This window comes from Medicago truncatula, chromosome 8 (genome assembly GCF_003473485.1).
Source record: "Medicago truncatula cultivar Jemalong A17 chromosome 8, MtrunA17r5.0-ANR, whole genome shotgun sequence".
NCBI lineage: Eukaryota > Viridiplantae > Streptophyta > Magnoliopsida > Fabales > Fabaceae > Medicago > Medicago truncatula.
In genome coordinates this window covers 29,314,759-29,335,659 of record NC_053049.1, presented here as the reverse complement: position 1 = coordinate 29,335,659, position 20,901 = coordinate 29,314,759, and the positions used below count along the sequence as shown (strand labels likewise).

General features: G+C 30.4%; 2 long non-coding RNA genes across 2 annotated transcripts; both read right to left on the bottom strand.

Annotated features, from left to right (window-relative positions):
- Window positions 1–12,472: 12,472 nt before the first annotated feature.
- On the bottom strand, window positions 12,473–15,561 carry LOC25501301 (uncharacterized). The gene is made up of 3 exons (XR_005643615.1): window positions 14,985–15,561; window positions 14,823–14,884; window positions 12,473–14,675 (listed from the first exon to the last, which is right to left on the bottom strand). It is a non-coding gene; the product is annotated as an uncharacterized lncRNA (long non-coding RNA).
- Window positions 15,562–15,802: 241 nt separating this feature from the next.
- On the bottom strand, window positions 15,803–16,250 carry LOC25501300 (uncharacterized). The gene is made up of 2 exons (XR_003007553.2): window positions 16,105–16,250; window positions 15,803–16,006 (listed from the first exon to the last, which is right to left on the bottom strand). It is a non-coding gene; the product is annotated as an uncharacterized lncRNA (long non-coding RNA).
- Window positions 16,251–20,901: the final 4,651 nt, after the last annotated feature.

Below are 20,901 nucleotides of genomic sequence, written 5' to 3'. Positions count from 1 at the left end.
TAAGAAGCTGTTTTGCATAAATAAGTTGTTTTTGAAAATGAGATCGTAATAAGCTATTTTGCATCAATAAGTTGTTTTGAATAAGTTATTTTTTGAAAAGAGGTTGTGATAAGCTGTTTTGCATCAATAAGCTATTTTGAATAAGTTGTCTTTTGAAAAGAGGTTGTAATAAGCTGTTTTGCATCAATATGCTGTTTTGAATAAGTTGTTTTTTGAAAAGAAGTCTTAATAAGCTGTTTTGCCATAAATAAGTTGTTTTGAATAAGCTGTTTTTAAAAAAGAGGTCGTAATAAGCTATTTTGTATAAATAAGTTGTTTTGAATATGCGGTTTTTGAAAATGAGGTCGTAATAAGCAGTTTTGGATAAATAAGTTGTTTTGAATAAGTTGTTTTTGAAAATGAGGTCGTAATAAGTTGTTTTGAATAAGTTGTTTTTGAAAAAGATTGTAATAATTCAGTAATGTCTAAAATTGGAATTTTGAATTATTATGAGGGCAAAATTGTCAATTTGTATGTTTAACCCCCCAAAACCCTCCAATTTGGGGAAACTTTAAAATTGGACAAATGAAGCCCTTCAAAACCCCCCAAAACCTTTCCCTTCTTTTTTTAAAACTCGGAAACAAGGGTTTACCACTCCATAAGCCTTTCCTTCCCCTCCCTTCCCCTCCAAAACCCAACTCGCAAACAAAGCCTAAGGTGAAAAACCGTCACAACCCGGAAAATTTATTATTGATCAAAGTAAAATTAATAATAATTTGTTATTTTAGCAAAGAGAAAATATTAACTTTATATCTTAGGTATATATCAAAAGAAAGTGACTTTATGGTATTTTTAAGATGAAAGGAAAACTTGTAAATAAGTGAAGAAGGAAGGACTTAGTGGTGAAGAAAGTGGTAACAATATAGAAGAAAAAAAGACATGGAGGGAAATAAAAAAAAAATCTGATTTCTCCTCCCTCCTTTCCATTGTCAAGCTTGCATGCTTAATCATCCTCTCAAATCTTTCATTAAAGCAAAAAGTAAACAAAGGTAAATCAAATACTCCTTCCCTCTTCCTTTTTGGAAGGACCAAACCTAAACCCTAATTTTTTCCTCAAATTTCATTTTCTCAATTTGGTTGAATTGAGAATTTGCATGTGGACCTTGAGTATCATGTAGTGTTGTTGTAGATTGATAGGAGCTGAAGTAGAATAATCGACAAGGGATAGATTGAGTCATTTTAGACCAAGAGGAAGATTACTCATAGAGAAGAGTTACTCCTAATAAGTTTTAACCCACTTGAGTTGGTCTGGTGGTATTGGCATTCGATGTGAGAGTATGCTCCTCCTTAATTTTTAGTACATGTACTGAATATTGAAATGCATTCTGCATTTCAATATATACTACATAAATTAAGTCAGACGAACAATGGATAAAATATCATCTGAATATTGTGTATATTGCATTGGTTGTTAACTGACTATTTATGTACGTAGTATATATTGAAATGAAGAATGAATTATGCATAAAATAATAATGCGTTAAATGAATTAGGTTCATTATTTGAACCAAGAATTTAAGTAGTTGAGGGTCAAATGACACAATTCGCATTTAAATTTTTTTGTAGTAATAGTTAGAACGTCATAAAAGCTTTTATCAAGAAATTTTGAAGTTATTAAAGGAGAAATGAATTAATTGTGAATTGGTTAAATATGTTAGGAACAAAAATTCTTAATTGATTCATCCCTCGTTTAAAAAATTCAAAATTTAGTGGTGGAAATTCTTATGATGTTATAAATATGTTAGGAAAAATTATGGAACAAATTTTGATCCATGAATATATACTTACTTGGAAAAAAGTTTGTAATTTTGGATGTTTTGGTTGAAAAATAAAAATAAATTGAAGTATAGTTGGAATGCTGCGAAATTTTTTCAAATCCTCACTATGTATTTTTATGGAAGTTTTTACTAAAAAAAACTGAAAATTTGACTTCTAGGTTGAGATTTCCGTTTGTGGGGGTTTGTATTGCTTTGAAAAATTCATAATTAATCCGTCATTTGGCAAAAAATTCTAATTTTTTATGGAATTCTTATTTTAACGTTCTAAACATGGGTGGATTCTAGGATGAGGGATCAATTAAGTTCCTCACCGGTGAACCACTATGAATAATAATTAAGAGTCATTAGATTAATCAAGTACACATAGCTTATTATATACCATATACACTATATTGCACCTCTCTTTCTTTTCTTCTCCCTCTCGTCTCTTGCCTCTTTGATGTTCTACTCCCTTTGGGTACTAACAAAAGAGGAACATTGACTACTTTCCTCCATCCAATTCATGTACCTACTTCTTCAGCCTGATATTTCTTTCTTTTATTTCTTTTTTAAATATTGCTACTCTTTTCTGGGAAGAGATGTGGTTCCATCAAAATAGATTGCAATGTTGAATGATGGTGTTCATACTTTAAACTTGAATTTAACATGGGAACATGAAATCAAACATTTGGGGTTTTTGAAATTTCCAGAAAATTCATCTTCATATTCTCTAATAATCATTATTGTGGAAATCTGTCATTGTTCTTGTGCAATATAGTGTTTTACGTTTCATGGATTAATTTTTCAATGAACAATTTGTTGAGGGTGGTGGCTTGATTGTGTGAGAAATGTCTAGATATTATCATTTTGATTTCTAATAAATCTGGACGATTGATTAAATCTAATGGTATTTTTTCCGTGGTTCACCGGTGAGGGACTTAATTGGACCCTCACCCTAGAATCCACCTCTAAACATGTTTTAAAAAATGATAAATAAATTCCACTTCTAGATCACTATTCTGAACTTTATGTATACATGGCTTACCATTCTATACAGTTTCTTTGTAATGACTTTTCCTTATTAAGGGTTCAGGCCGAATCTTCTATGTGTAATGCAATCTTTAACTTGAATAAAAAAAAAATAGGACATCACCTATATTACAAGGTCTATTTGTGCAAGAGAACCTTGATATTTTTCTCTCTCAATAAACAACCTCTCTCGACCAATTTTTATAATAAAAATAATATATTTACGTATATTTTTGAATGTGTATTTAAACCTACAATCTAGTACTAAAAAGCTATGGACAAATAGTATAACTAAGAAAAAACTATAGATGAAGAAACGATAAAATGTTTTATGCGACATGGAAAGACACTTTATTCAAAGAAATATGATGTAGTTGTATGGATTAGTTCAATTATTCTATGCTTGTTTTTTTCTTTCTTTCTTGTCTCCTTTGACAAGAGATACATGAATTAATAAGCCACTTACTTTTCCGGTGATATGGTGTTAGATATATGTGATTCATGTGGACAATCACATAGAAAGTAATAAATAATTTATTTTCACATGTGTTGCAATTTCATAAATATAATTGTCAATTAATAAATTTGAGAATCACTATTCTATCAACTCAAAATGACTTAGTCCAACTTTAGAATTGGTCGATGTCCTGTCATATGAACATCCTGGTTGTTGCGAAGTAGAGATCATTTTCATGAGTAAAAAACTACATAGATATATGATATATCTATTACTATATATGTGTGTACAAATTTCCAAATAATTTCCTCCATTTTGAAAATTTATACATTATATATATATATATATATATATATATATATATATATATATATATATATATATATATATATATATATTTGTGTGTGTGTGTATCCTTTATACACTCTAAAATATAGTAACAAGTCTCTCTATTTCTTTTAATAAATGTAGAGAATATTAAACCATCAATATAATAATTCTTGAAAAAGATTATCTACTATGATCCAAATGGTGGCAAAAGAAACATTTGTCAAAAAATTTATGTATTATAAATTTTACGTATATAATAAATTATAATTTTTTATTTTATCAAAGAGAAAATAGTAACTAAATATAACTAAAGAAGAAGAAGAATATCTTACGTATTTTCTTTCAAAAAATATCTTACGTATTTAATATCAAAAGAAGGGGACTTTGTGGTATCTTTAAGAGGAACGACAAACTTGTAAATAAGTGAAGAATGAAGGACTTAATGGTGAAGAAAGATTTCTCCTTCGTCCTTTCCATTGTCAATCTTTCAAGCATGCATGCTTAATCGTCCTCTCAAACCTTTTATTAAAGCAAACAGGAAATAAAAGTAAAGCAAATACTCCTTTCCTCTCCCTTTTTGGATATTGACCGAACCCAAACCCTAATTTTTTCCTCAAGTTCCATTTTCTCAATTTGGTTGAATTGAGAATTTGCATGTGGACCTTGAGTATCATGTAGTGTTGTTGTAGATTGATAGGAGCTAAAGTAGAATAATCGACAAGGGATAGATTGAGTCATTTTAGACCAAGAGGAAGATTACTCATAGAGGAGAGTTACTACTAATAAGTTTTAATTACAAAGAATTAGTACTGAAAAATTGATGATCAAATTGATTGAAAATTGAAACATTCTCTGCTGCCGTGGGTCCTAAGAAACAGATGGGAAAACTGCTTAAACATCACAAGAAGTAGAACAATGAAGTTCATTGCTACTCATGTCTACAGGGAGGGGAGGGAAACACATGTGTTGATACTCTTGCAAATGTTGGACTGTCCCTGAATCACTTAACTATTTGGTTACATGTTCTTGACTGTATTAGGGAGTTTTTTGGTAAAAACAAGTTGGGAATGCCTAACTATAGGTTTGTAACTGTTTAAGGAGGTCTTGGTTCTTGTCCCCTCCTTCTCTTGGTTTCTTTGATACATTTTGGTAGTCTAGCACTTTGTTAGCGACTTCTTTTGGTTTTAAAAAAAAAAAAAAATTACAAACATAATTTGTAATTTCACAAGCACAATGGGGATATTACGAGTTCAAATATGAATAACCAAGAAAAATATTCATCCTAATAATCTCTGCATTTTCTTGAGTTAGGCCATACAAACCTTTCCAGTGTTTTTCTAAAACTATACTAAATGTAGAATCAGAATAAACAATTGATTTGGATAATCATTTTTTTTAAACAAGCTAAAATGAGATAAATTAAAAATTGCGAATGAAACACCCTGCACAAGAAGCTTATTATTATTATTTTTCAATGACATTATTTCTTTTGATATCTTTTATATGCAAAGTAAAACTATTTGCATATAACAACAACAACAACAACAATAACAATATATGTTTCACCCAAGAATATAAACAAACTTTAAAGTAAATTATAAAGGTAGAAACATTATTATGAACATTATTACATACAAATAAAACTATATGCTTATATGTAACATAATTATTTTTAAACTGAGTGTTTTAAGGGTTTAAAATACTGACAAAAACCAAAAATACATTCAACGATGTAATATATATGTTGTAGACAATCAGCTTTAGTTTTGCATGGAAAGTCACCTAAGTTGTCAAATAAGAAAAACAGAAAGTTACTAAAAGGTGATATAATATTGTGTAAAGAAAAACTAGAAGAAAAAAAAATGGTGTTGAAAATAACATACTTCGAACAGACGGAAGTGGTGCAGAAAGAAAGATGATGAAAGCGTAAAAAAACATGTGAACCAAATACATATTTTCCTTGTTTGCAAGTAATAATTTTTTTAATCGCTTATAAGTAAAATTATCGTGCTTTGTTAGCACAAATTAAATAGTATTTAGCACTTCGTAGTTGCTAGAAGCCATTTATTGAATGAAATTTTTTTATTTTTTTTAAGCAAAAATTGAATTGAAATTTAATATATGTCTCTATTCAATATGTCATGTTTATCCTCAATAACTCACTCAAGTGACTATTTAACCTTAGTAAAGATCTCACATAAAATTCTAAACGATCATCAATATGTTGATGTATATATGTTTTTTTTTTGGTAAGTATATATATATATATATACATATATATATATATAGTGTGTTTGTCAGAGAGGTAGATAGATCACCTACAAAATGCTCGGTCAACATCTCTCTTTCTCTCTCTTTGTTGACTGCATATATATATATATATATATATATATATATATTACATTTTAGTCTTTCGTAATAGATAGGGGATACAACTCAAAAGAGAAATAATAGTGATGAAATAAAAAAAAAATAGTTATATCAATAACCCTAGAAGATGTTACAAAACATTTATTTATAAATTAAAAGTACCATAAGATCATTTTTTTTCCAACATTTTATTTAAAAGTTGATACGTATCAAATGTGGAAATTGTATGAGTTCAGTGACAGCACTGAAAAGACTACTTTATTTTAAGAGTCTAACTAGTGTAAGTATACATTATTTCGAGTAATAGTATAGAAATAATGAAAATTTGTTTGTATAAAAATAAAATAAATCATTCAAAGTAACAACACTTAAAATAAAGTTGAAAACAATAAAAGGTGAGAAAGAAGTAAAATACTTAAAAGATCTCAAATGACAAAGTGTGATTAAGAACAATGAATTTGTTATGATCATGGTTTTGCAAAGAAATGAATTACTTATGATCATGGGTTTGCGAAGATGTTGTATCCTTGAAAAATTCTTGCAAAAGATTCAATGTTTTGTTGGGATGCCTTAATAAACTGAAGAATTGTCTCATCAACAACCTTCCTTCTTGTATGGTTAGATCCTCTTGTTAAGAATTGGGTTCCCCCACCAATATGGATAATGTGGCTCAAAATATGGATTGGATAGATCTTTATATTAATATTCATTGGTTGCTTTTCTACAACAATACAAGTCAAATACCCAATAGTATTGTAGTATGAAATAAAAAGTTCCCCTTTTAATAATTATTGGGTTCTCCCTATCCAATATGGGTAATACGACTCAAAAATGGATTGGATGGATCTTTATTAATATTCATTAGTTTCTTTCCCGCAACGGTAGAAGCCAGATACCTAATAGTATTGTAGTACAAAATAAAAAGTTTTCCTCTTGTTAATAATTGGGTTCTTTCCATCCAATATGGGTAATACGATTCAAAATATGAATTGGATGGATCTTTATTAATATCCATTATTTGCTTTCCTGCAACAGTAGAAGCCAAATATCTAACAATATTGTAGTACAAAATAAAAACATGACTAAATATAAAACTAAATTAAAAATTAATCTTCTTTGTTATTTTTTAATATAAGAATTTGAAAATAAAATAAATAAGTAAAGTGAATTGTGTTGTTTAAAAGATCAATAATCCTTGGCAACGTTGTTAACATGATGATAAATTTGGCAAGTGCAATAAACCATTTCAAATAATGTAGTATTCAGGTATTGTCTCCATAAGAATTGTAATTTCCTAAAGGGAAATTAACTAAACTAATATTAAAAACTATAAATCATGGGAATCTAAAAGATTGTTTGCCTCCAATGCAAAGTAAATGTATTTTTTTATTCAGATGTTGAACAGTGTTTAGGACTCTTTTAATCATTTCTATCTTTTTGTTTGATTAATGCATGTTTTATACTAAATATGACCTAAGATTTATATAAACGATGGTTTAACTCGTTGAACCTAAGATTCTTACCCCTCCAAATGTTGTATTCTTCGTACCGATTTACCATGGACTTATAACCCCATATGTAATTAACTTCAGAATTTCACATTGTTACACAATTATTTAAGGGACTTATACTTGCACAAATGTAAGAGACATCAGAATGCCATATTGCTCTCATGGCTAGGACTTACACTCACACATAAGTCCTAGAATGTAACCATCATACTAAGAATCCCTAATTTTTCAACTAATCTTGAGAAAAATACATAAATATTGATTCTGGTTAAAACAAGATGTCAACTTATAAACCCTAAACTAAGATTGATTCAATTTATAATTGAAAAGCATTAAACACAATCAATATGTAAATTAAATATAACTCAAGTCATACTGAATAAAAGAAATCATGCATTATAAAATTTCAACAAATAATAAAGGTTCATCTTAGAACCCCAAATCTTTAGATGTTTATCTATATATGGAAACTGATTAAAAAAATTAAAGAAAATCAAAACATACTTGAGAACAATCGAAAGGGGGTTGGAAACCACTCATCATTGATGCTTCTTTACTCTGTCTTTGCCTTTAAACCACCAAGATTCTAAATAAATTATTTTTCGTGAATAAAGACTCTTAAATTGGCATTTTCACATTGTTGTTTGCCTTGGGTTACCCTTTTTATCACTACAGCCGGGGCGCATTGCCTCATGCACGGAGGATAAATCGCATTTCCAGGAAGACAATGTGTGAGGGAGCATGTAACGCCCTCTCTAAATTATTTGATTATTTTAAATGAGTTTAGAATATACTTATATGATTTGTGTGATTTATATGATTTATTTTGATAAGTAATATTTTGTTATGATATATGTTATATATTTATTAATATAATATATATGTTATTTGATTTAGAAATATATATATATATATGCTATTTGATTTAGAAATATATATATATGCTATTTGATTTAGAAATATAATATATGTTATTTGGTTCAGAAATATATATGATTCGTTATAGAAATATATACATGATTTGTTATAGAAATAAATGTTATTTATTGTAGAAATATGTATGATTTGATGTAGAAATATATAATCTGTTATAGAAATATGTATGATTTGTTATGGAAATATATATATATATATATATATATATATATATATATATATATATATATATATATATATATATGTTATAGAGATATAATTGTTATTTATTATTGTTATAGAAACATTTTATATATATATATATTGGGATAGAATATTAATATTTGGATTTAAGAGAAAAATAAGTAGGTTAAAGATTTATATAAATAGGAGAGACCTAGTTTAGAAAAACATAACGTACGTACGACTGCTTTTGGAGAAAAGGGAGAAAAGTCAAGAGAAGAGGGAGAAGACCTAGAGGCTGCGATTTTGTGTACTAAGGTAAGGGTGAGACTAACTTTGCAATTCTATTAAGTATGTGAATCAATGGTTAAGTTTAACATGAATTAGGATGAGTTTAAGAAGAATCGGAAATTAGGTCAAATTGATAGAATTGATGATTAAACGGTGGAAACTTGTTAAAAAGATGTAGAAACTGTCCTTAGACCTTAGATAATGATTTAGATGAATTATGGAATTGAAATTAGGCTTAGAACCTTGTTAGATGATGATTTTCGTGTAAAAAGTGCATCATGTCCGAGCCTAGATTCATCGCTCGCCACGGCGAGCTATGATCCTCGCCTCGCGAGTGATGATCTTCATCGCTCGCCACGCGAGCCTTCCCCTTCGCCTCGCGAGTGTTTTGGTATTGCTCGCCATTGCTAGCAACCTTACTCGCCATAGCGAGCTCAGGCAGAGAGCATGTCATATTTTGTGTTTCGACCTTTTTAGTTAGACCTTGGATGCCTTAGAGTACCTGAACATACCTAGTATTGATTAGGATTAAATGTAGGATCAGATTGAACCCAGAACAACACTAGTTTGGGAGATGAGTGGTACTCGCCATGGCGAGTAAGAACTCTCGCCTCGCAAGCACATCCAGAATTGAGTGCTTTTGAGGAATTTGAGACCTGAGTCGTTTGAATGGATTAGGAATGGAACTTTAGGTACTAATGAGACCTATCTAAGATGTTAACTGTTATTTGTGAAGCTATATTGAAATGCTAAGTGTTTATAATGTGATTTATTGATTGATTGCATTACTTGAATTATTATTGAATGATTAGGAAGTTGTTGAAAATGAATTGATATTAAGCTGTTGATATGATCTGATTATGCTGCTATTGTTATTTAACTAAGTTACATGAGTTGTTGTTGATTATCATTTGATATTTTTATATCCTGAGATGTTTATGTGTCGCCTATGTTGCTGTTGTTGGTTATGTGAAATATTTATATGCCTTATGTGGAAGATGTTTGATGTTTAAGTTGTTGATGCTTCACATTAATATTGTTATGTTGTGAATTGCAATTGATATATTGATATCTCTCTATTGTTGTGTGATTTGATTGTGCTACTGCTGTTATTTAACTAAGTGCATGATGTCTATATATATATTATGAAATGATGACGTTTAGCTCCAAATTATTGGATGCATGATGATATGTTGATTACGGTGTTTTGTTGTTAAGAGTCCATGCATAGCATTTCATTGAGCTTTGTCCTCACCACGATTAGGAGCTTTGTCCTCCGCACGTTTTAGGAGCTTTGTCCTCCGCACGATAAAAGTATATTAATACTTATGATGACGATTGGTACCACATGCATATAAGTGTCTAAGTTGCATTGTCGCATATGTCGAGTCAAGGTCGTTGTTGATGAATTATCATCCATGAGTTGTTAAGTTGTCGATGAATTATCATCCATGAGTTTGTCGAGTTGTGTTCTACCCATGTGTTGTTAAAGAAGTACCTACGAAGATTGTACGATGTGAATTATATGATGTTAAACTAAAATATTGCTATGTTGTTTAACTTGTTGATTATGATATTGTTATGTTGCTACGTTGTTTAAGATATTGATTATGATATTGTTATGTTGCTATGTTGTTTAACATGTTGATTATGATACTGTTATGTTGCTACGTTGTTTAAGATATTGATTATGATATTGTTACGTTGCTATGTTGTTTAAGATAATGATTATGATATTGTTAAGTTGTTATGATGTTGTGTATAATTGTTACTATTAAGTGATGAATATGTTGTTGTTATATTATTATATTATGAAGAGATGATGTATATATAATTATTATTATTATTAAGTGAATATCATGCTATGTTGTTGTTATATTATTATATTATGACGAGATGATGTATATATAATTATTATTATTATTAAGTGAATATCATGCTATGTTGTTATATTATTATATTATGACGAGATGATGTATATATAATTATTATTATTATTAAGTGAATATCATGTTACGTTGTTGTTATATTATAAGAAGATGTTTATGTTATGATGTAGATAATTATTACTATTAATAAGAGATTATTATATTGTGTTGTTTTAAAGTTATTAGTGATGATGATTACATGATGATATCTATGAGTTGTTAAGTGTACTTGATGATGTTTATGTTAAATTGATAAGTTGTCTTTTATTAATGAATTGATAATGAGATGTTTGATGAATAATTATTATTATGAATTAATGATGTTATTGTGCTGTATATGAATTATGATTAAGATGTTGTTATGCTATATATGAACTATGACTATGACGTGATGATCTATGTTTGTTACGATTTGGTTAATATGTGTTATATGATGATATTTATAATGTGATGAATATAAAGTAAATGATAATTAGAGGTTAGTTGGATTATTAAGAGTTATACATTAAGAATTATTATTACTAATAAATGAAGTTATTTGTGTTGTTAAATATAATTATTGAATTATATGCTTGATATTATTGTTTTGTGAAATCTCACCCCTTCTGCTTGAAAATGTTGCTCTTCGTATGAGTAACTTGCAGGTATTAATGATTAGTAGGAGTGGTGGCTCAAGTGTCTTTAGGTGCTCTGATACGTAACGGGATGAGAATTTGTTATTGCTTTCTATTCCTTACGTATTGTTTCTGAAGAGTTATGACTATGTTTTTAGAATGGATTTTTATGACATAATTGTAAAGAGGCTTTAGTGCCAAAGACTGTTTTGATTATTGAATAATTTCCGTTGCGAAGTATTAAAGACTTTTTAGTTATTGAATTTTAAAGGATAAATAGTTATTTATACAGTTTATGATTTTAAGAAAATAATGTGACATTCCGTTTAGGTGAATTACTCTGATTAAATAAATGAAATTTTCGCGTTGGGAAAACGGGGTGTTACAGAGCATGGCCCTGATCCATTTTCTAATTTTTCTTCATTCTTTAAGTGTTTTTCTTCCTCGATATTCTCTTAGGACTTGGGGTAGAATTTTCCTAACTTGACTTGTCTTCAAAACCTTTGTTTCTCTTGATTCTTTAGCTTCCCTAACTTCCATGAGGTGTGTTTCTTTGTTGAATTACATGATTTAACCATAAAAGACTCAAAACACCTATGTAGTTATCTGGTTATGGAAGAAATAAAATTACAACGACTCAAATCAAAAAAAATTCAAAAACAAGAGCAACTCGATCTAAAACCACTATAGTGTCTTCAAATGCATAGAAACACTCGAAAACAAAGCTAAAAACATCATATGCTCAGGCGTAGTCATTAACCATCTTAGTTAAACCCCGTACTTGAGACATCTTCTGCCAAACAATAAAATGAGATAAATGATATGTCTGCCTCATCCCTCTCTTGATAGATAAATACCCATCCACCCTACCATTAAGATAATGAGGAAATTTGGTAGACAAGAAAATGGTTTTAATCCAATTACAAAATATTGAATTTGTAACACCATTGAACCCCACATACAATATTTAATCATAAATGCAACAATTAATCAAATAACTTCAAGGTGTTACTCTTCATTTAATCCAAAACATGCATAATTCATCATGTAAATAAAGAGTCACGGCGGAAATTAATATCTTAATAACTAAAAGTCATATATCAAATCTCAGACACATCATCAAAGTGAACTCAATGGTTCCTTAAACATAAATCTTAAACATAAATAAAATATCCCAACTTCCTAACCAGAGCTCTACTAGACACGACTACGAAAACAAAGCGGTAAAAGGCGACTAGGCACCAAATCGTCCTCGAGAACTCACGTTGACTAAGCGTCCTCAACCTGCACGTCTACACCACGAGGATGTAGGCGACGAAACTGCCATTGGAGGGTGAGATACATGTTCAACATAAAGAAGATATGAACGCATGCTTAGTATTTAGGATCACACATTATATAAATTCACATATTCCTTTCCAGCATTACCATAATCACATTTTTTTCTCATTCAATCAATTAAATAGATATGACAAAATCTCAAATCAACTTCACAAGGATGTAACAAGTATCCACATCATCAATTTATCACCAAGTCGGATACATAACATTCACACTCCATCACCATCGTCAAATCACACAATTACCACATGGAACACATAGTCATGTACACATCTTTCACATAGATTCATATAGTCAAATCTACAACTTCCACATAGATTCATATGCATGCAATGCTCTACTTGACTCTACCAAGGTTTTAGAAGTCTCTGCGGCAGCATTGCAACCGCAATTGCAGCCACATTTGCCCATATTTAATTGCAGATTTTATTGAAAACAGAACCAAACATACTTTTAAAGTGGAGTCCACAACCACAATCGAAACCACAAAATAAAGGTTTTAGAGGTCTTCACAAATTGCAACTATCAAGGTTCACAGCTTAGTGGCAACCTCGAGTACAATTTAAAATCATGAAACTAAAGATAAATCATGGTAAACAATGGGGAAAGCAAACAAAAAAAAAAAGATGAAATACATAAGTTGTCATCTTAAGCCATGGCTGCAAAAAAAAAAAAAAAATGGCTGCAACAACTCTATCAACATTGGTAAATCATAGCTCCCCCAGATACATACTCTGTTTTGGTAAATCATTATTAACTTGGGTCTATGTAGAAGAAAGATTCAGTGAGGTGCTCTTTTCGTATCTTTTCATTTTGTGATTATGGTTGATCGACCTAATTAACTAAGTTGAAAGATATATTCAAGGATTTAAAATTTGTAGGAGCACCTATCACATCCTACATATTTTATTTGTGGACAATTGTTTTCTATTTTTCAGGTCAGAGATCCATGATGTTCCATTATTGAAGGTAATTCTTGCCACTTACAAAACAACCTCGGTGCAAAGATGTGCATAAAATCTTATAAAGAGCAAATTTCTAGCTTGCTTGAGGTTTGTAATTGTATATGTTCAGGAACCGAGAAATACTCATATTCCTTCCATGTAGGTCAGCCGACTCACACTATTTGACATTGACACATAGGCACTCGTAATAATTTGAGAAAATAATCAAATACATCAGTGTCGTGTCACTGGACACAACTTCAATTTAAATTTTCGGTGTTGCAACCATCCCTTATAATTTAGTCTCACAAATATGAAATGCAAGAGATAAAAAATGAAAAGAAATTATTACATAACCATCTAAATTATTCATGCATGAGGAAAAAAAAGAAGTTTAAAGATGACAACATTTAATGACTGTATGGCAAATAAATAAAAACTTTACCATAATTTTAATTGACTAATGATTTATTGATCCTCAAAGCCATGTTGGGTTCTTCAAAGGAGTAACAACGACTTTCACTTGCAAGTAGTTCTTAAGACTGTATTCTCCTTTCTGTCTGCCATATGTCCACTCAGGGGTGGCCCTGTAAGTGGGTGGAAGAGGCGGCAGCCCATAGCACCATTTTTTTAGGGGCACCAAAATTATTATTTTTACTTAATAGTTAGTACAATATAAATATATTTCTTTTTAATTTTCTTTTATTAATTCTATTGAAAATATATTTTTAGAGAACTTTGATTATAAATGAATCTTGTGCAACAAAAAATACAAAAATATTAGAATAATTAAAAGGGCACAAGTCCAGGACACCAAAAATCTTAAGATTGGCCCTGTGTCCACTCATCTTATACCGACCAAAAGGAATTGCAGTATCAAATGTATGAAAACAATTTATCCAAACTGCGCCCACTCTCAATGCTCTAGTCAAAGTATTTGTAGTGTCTATGTTCTTTGTGAAGACCCTGATGCAAGGCCAAAAGGTAAGTTATTTGATTTTTCAACTACCTCAGCAAGGTCCATGTGATCAATCCACATTAAAATTTGTTACTTATAGCAAAAATGAACATACAAAATTGCATTCTATTCAAAGTAAGACTCGTTTCTCTCACTTGAATTTGAATATAGTTTGCACTGGACCAAATATCTCATCCTTTGCAATCAGCATGTCATCCTGATAATTGTTACAAGTACAATTAAAAACATTAGGAATTGTATTTTCATAATCCTTTGCAAAGATGAGAATATAAATGTGCACGCGCATGCACACACACCTGAACATTTGAGAAGAAGTTTAAATCTTTCAATAAGTTCATTTGGTCTGTAGACGGAATGACAAGCATCATTTGAAAATTCACGAGTACAAAGAATATATCCCGAGTTCAAATCTGAGTAACCGAGAAAATATTCACCCTAACAATCTCGACTTTTTCAATTAAGCTAGGCCTTAAAAACCTTTCCAATTATATTTTAGAACCATACAAAATGCAAAATTAGACTAAATAATTACCATACATATTATATATTTCATTTATGTACGAAAGTAGCTTATTATAAGTATTCAATGACTTATGAGAAAACAAAGGTAAAAAGGATTTACATATAATAGTAATAACAATAAGGGTTTTTCTATCATGTGCAAATTTGCATATATTAAGAAATTTAAAATGGTAATTTTGACTTGGAACTTGTGCATTTCATATTAAATATGTAGCTTTTTAATAAATAAGTTTTGTTTTTCAATAAAAAATTACTACTTTTAGATATCTTAGCATGTGCAATGTTGCATATGTTAGACAAACCCTAATAATAATAATAGTAATACTACTACTACTAATAATAATAATAATAATAATAATAATAATAATAATAATAATCATCATCATCATAATGATAATAATAATAATGATAATGATAATGATAATGATAATGATAATAATAATGATGATAATGATAATTATAATGATGATAATAATGATAATAATGATAATAATAATAATAATAATAATAATAATAATAATAATAATAATAATAATAATAATAATAATAATAATAATAATAATGATAATAATAATAATAATGATAATAATAATAATAATAATAATAATAATAATAATAATAATCATAATAATAATAATAATAATACACATTTATTTATTACATACAAATGACATTATACGTTTAGAGTAATATTATTATTTTTAAACTGGATAGTAACAAAATCCATCAATGCATTCAACCTTGTAATATAAATTAAATGGACATTTATCTTTAGTACCAAAGCATGGAATGGTGTCTGCATTGTCAAAAAAAAAAGAATGTTATTAAAAGGTGATATAATATTGTGTTTGAGAAAAATTAAAACAATTGAAAATGGTGTGGAAAACAATATACTGGCAGGAGGACGATGTGCTATAGAAAGAAAGATGAAGAAAGCATAAACAAACATTTGAAATAGATCCATATTTTTTATTGTTTGCATGTAATCAAAATTATAATTTTTTGATCGCTTATAAGTAAAAATTTCATGCTCTGTTAACTTTAATTAAATAGCTTTTACCACTTAGAAGTTGCTAAAGGCCATTTATTAAATTGAAAATTAATGTAAAATTTCCCTAATCAATATGCCATGTTTATTCTTTGTAACTCACACAATTGACCATTTAACTTTAATATATATCCCATGTAAAACTTTTGAAGATCATCAAAGTTCATTATTTTCTTATTAAATCTCATTATACATACTAGTGAAAAGAAGAACGCTCATGTGTCCATTTTCCCGCTCTTTTTATTGCGTTAAAGTTTGAATTATATGTTGGAAAAAAATGTGTTTAGCATTACCCTTTGAGTTTTGATGATAACAAAGTATTAAAAATTGTCAATTGGATATGCTAATATTTGTTCAAGTGTGCAGGACCATAGACAAAACTTTAATGTCTTTAATTCAAGCATAGGTTCTGGAAGAACAAATGAGAGCAATAGAATCTACAAAAAGGAGGCTTGTGTTGCAAGAAAGCGTCTGAAGAAAAGAGGTTCTGAAGAAGCTGACGTCATCATAAGCACTCTCCTCATAAGCTGGTCACCAGAAGCTGATGTCATCAGAGGTTCTGAAGATCATCAGAAGTTGAAGATCATCAGAAGTTAGAAGAATGGAAGATTTAAATGTTGTTCAAATATTTTAATCACGCCTATCATTGCAGAAGTATAGAAGCTTGATGCAACGGCTAATTCAGAGGAATTTGGAAAGCATTCGAAGCTTATTCTTTGGAGAACGTTGGAAAAAGGACAATAGTATAAGTGTACAACCACTACCTCCACTACTCTGTTTTGTGTCTGTAATAGTACAAGAACAACATCTGTGAATACGATGGTATTCATCTATACTTGGAATGGATTTGAAATTGTTCCTTCATAAGACAATAACCATATCAGGCAACAAATCATTGGTGATTTGATCAAGCTTCAAACGACTCTTTTTTGATGTGCTGGCAATTAACAACGTCTCTTTCACACCTCTATATAAAGGACTAAAGACCTGAAGAATTGCAAGACTCTCACAACAATTTTACAAGTGCCAAAACTCTGCTGAAATTGTTTCACATCAAAGTTTAGAGTCTTAAAAGAGTCCGTATATGATTTATATTGTGAACACCACTAATTGTATATCAAGTGTTCAACCTCAAACAAATTTCTTTGTAATTCTGTTTGAATAGAAGTCTCTTGCAGTTTTGCTTGAGCATAGGAAGTCTCTTGACTTAGTTCTTGAGCATAGGAAATCTCTTGCAGTTGTGCTTGAGTAGTTTGAAGTCTCTTGCTAGTTTTAGCAGTGAGCAGTTGTAATCAGATATTTTCTTTTAGTGAACTCTCTTTGGAAGTGCAAGGGGGACAGGACTACTTCCTGTTTGTGGAAGGAACCTGTATAATTGCTTTGTGTCTTTCTTCTATCTCTCTCTCTCTCTCTCTCTCTGATTTTATCCGCTGCATTTAGATTCTGAACATCATCTCAAAAACTGATCTCTATCAGGTGCTGAAGTGTGATTTCAGTTTACGAGAAAACGAAAAATCTAACACAATTCAATCACCCCCACCCTCCCGTCTTTTGTTTTTCTCACCTTCAATTGGTTTCTAAAGCCTTGGTCTGTTGTCTTAGCACTTAACAATGTAACAGAAAAAGATCCGAGAAAAACATGTGTGGGGAAGACTCCTCTACCGGTCAGAACAACAATGTTTTTCCATATGATTATGGTGACAAGAAAGCTGACTCTGGTAAAATTCCAAAGTAAAATGGAGATCCTGAAGCTTTCTCTTGGTAGATCCTTACGTGCGGCGTCTTGCTAATTCAAAGGTAATTGAAACATAAACATTATATTGGCTTTCTAGTGTTTCCCAAAGCAATGAAAGCCAAGGTTCCCTTAGGTCTGCCTATCTATGAATCTTAGGACACTCATAACATACTCTCTCTAAGCTTACTTAGTAGTTCTACAAACGGGCAGATCTAATCTACGTCTACCTTACCAATGGATTCAAGAGAGTGGTCTTATTAGGTTATAGCTTTAAGTCAGACATCTAGGTGCTTGTTTCCCTAATTACTAACCAGTTAATTCCTAGCTTTGTTAATGTACCACACGACCCAATGGGTTCTAGCCATTGGGTACCTACGTCTAGGGTCAACAATTCTTATGGTATCTTTGGCTAATTAATAATCACTTACTTCCTAGATAGATAGTTATCAGTAAAGAGATATAAATATCAAGATATAAGCATCCGGTCAGTGATAGCAATATTAGGTCCTGTCACAGCCTAAGTACCTAATCTACGGTTGCACCTCTCACATAAATAAAACTATAATCTAATAAAACTTAGGCTTAAACACACTTTTTACCCCCTAAGTTTGCAAAAGTAGTAATTTTGGCCCCCTATTAAAAAAAAAGGCAAAAGTGACCCCATGTTGACCCCATTTTGCAAAACCCCAATTTTAACTTGGCCAAGTCTACATAGCATGCCACATAAGTTAAAAAGTTGCCAGCTGTATACTTTTTGAATTAAAAAAATTGGAAAATCCACGCGTGTATTTCTAAAATTTACAAAATAAAAAAAGGAAACCATCATAGAGGGAAGCACGTGAGTCTTTTCTCTTCTTCCCCAAAACATTCAAACCCAAAAAAATTATCAATATTTTTCAATTCCTCTTGTTCCACACTCCCTTTCAGTTCTCTCTTTCAATCCATACAACATTCATCAACGTCGCCCAGATTCATTCATTATCACCATAAAATCCTCATCACACCAAGAAAACAGTAGCAGCAGAATGAACAAAAACAAGAGAAAAAGAACCCAGATTATTATTATGAAGCAGCACTGCAAAATCCAACTCTATGTAAAAGTTATGGATTCGATTTTATATTTGACGAAGGGATGCCGCAAAATCTACTTATTTTCTAATCCACAACAATGTTTTTTTTAGGGTTTGATTTTTTGTACAAAACCCTCCCACTCGATAAGTACACGTAATGGGTGAAGGATGAACAAGCTAAAGTTATTGTGGGGTTTGGATTTGAACATAGATTGTGGTTGTTTTGATAGACAATTGGATTGAAGTTGTTGTGGGAGAAAAGAGTGCCGTTGTTATTACTCAGAAAGAAGAAAATTTGTTGTTGTAAAACGGGTTGTTGTTATTACTGAGAAAGAAGGAAAAAAAAAAGGTTGTTGTTGTTGTTTGAGAGATAGAGATTATGAAAATTATGAAGATAAAGAGGTTAAAAATGAATATGTTTTGCTATCTTTTTTCCTTTCTTTTTGCACATATTGAATTTTATTTATATATATATATATATATATATATATATATATATATATATATATATATATATGGCATATTTATTTAATTTTTATTTTAAAAAAAAAAACACATTTGGCATGCCATGTAGACTTGACCAAGTCAAAATTGGGGTTTTGCAAAAGGGGGTAAACATGGGGGATAACTTTTGCCATTTTTTTAATAGGGGGTCAAAATTGCTACGTTTGCAAACCTAGGGGGTAAAAAGTGTGTTTAAGCCTAAAACTTAATAGCGAACAAAAGCATAAATAAATTAAATAACCGAATAATTATATTAAATAAATATCCAACAAAAACATACAAAGTTTCATCTTACAACTCTAACCTAAAATTATTTAGTTACACATGGTAACTAAAAACAAGATACTAAAGATAAAAACATACCCTAGAAAATCAAGGAGAAGATAGAAACTCTCCCGAAGCTCCAAATTTTCCTTCCTCTTGAACGAGAAATCCTGAATGAGGAAGGATGGTATCTATAGTGAGAGTTTCTACCTGGGTTTGGGCTAAAAGTGCGGGCTTTACCCATTTCGAAAGCAGGAAAAGAACATTGCGCCCCGACTTTTTGCATGCACGGGGCACATTGCAAATGCATGGGGTGCATAGTTCAACTTTCTTGCATGCCCTAGCGCATGACAAATGCCCTAGGCGCATGGAATTGATTTTCATGCCCTAGGCACGTTCCGTCTCCCTTCCATACCCAATCTCCGATTTTCTGTCGTTTTTAGGTCTTCGTCTTCAAATAACTTGCCTCGGTACATTGGGAACAGAACTTCTCCTACTTGTAAGCCTTCTGAGGCCTCTTGAATCTTGAATCTTGAATCTTGTCTCTTGAATCTTCAAAATTCTTCGGTCGTTCTTGCTTTGCCGATTTGCATGATTTCTTCGTGAATTATTTCAAAACCCCCCTCAAATTGCTATGTTTCGAGAAAACTAGAATTACATAATCAAATATAGAAAATATTACAAAAGTCCCGAAATCATAGGCAATCGTTCTATTACTCCTCCATTTTGTTGCTATTTCCTACTAAAAAATACTGAAAAACATGCTAAGAATAACGTAAGATGACGTGTCATTACAACCCCAAACTTAGACTGTTTCTTGTCCTCAAGTAACAAAAAAAAACATAATTTAGTCTTTGCATTTTTTTCCAGGAAAAACATACCTTTCCAGGAGTTGTGCTTAAGAATCATTCATCACATTTATAATAGAGCATCAACTAAACTTACTACTATACATTCAAGTAAGTATGGCTTGGTGAAAGTAACCTATATTGTCAGCCTTACTCTTTTCTATGATACACATATGTATCTCCTAAAGCCAGTAGGGTTAGTCATGACATTTTTCCACTCCA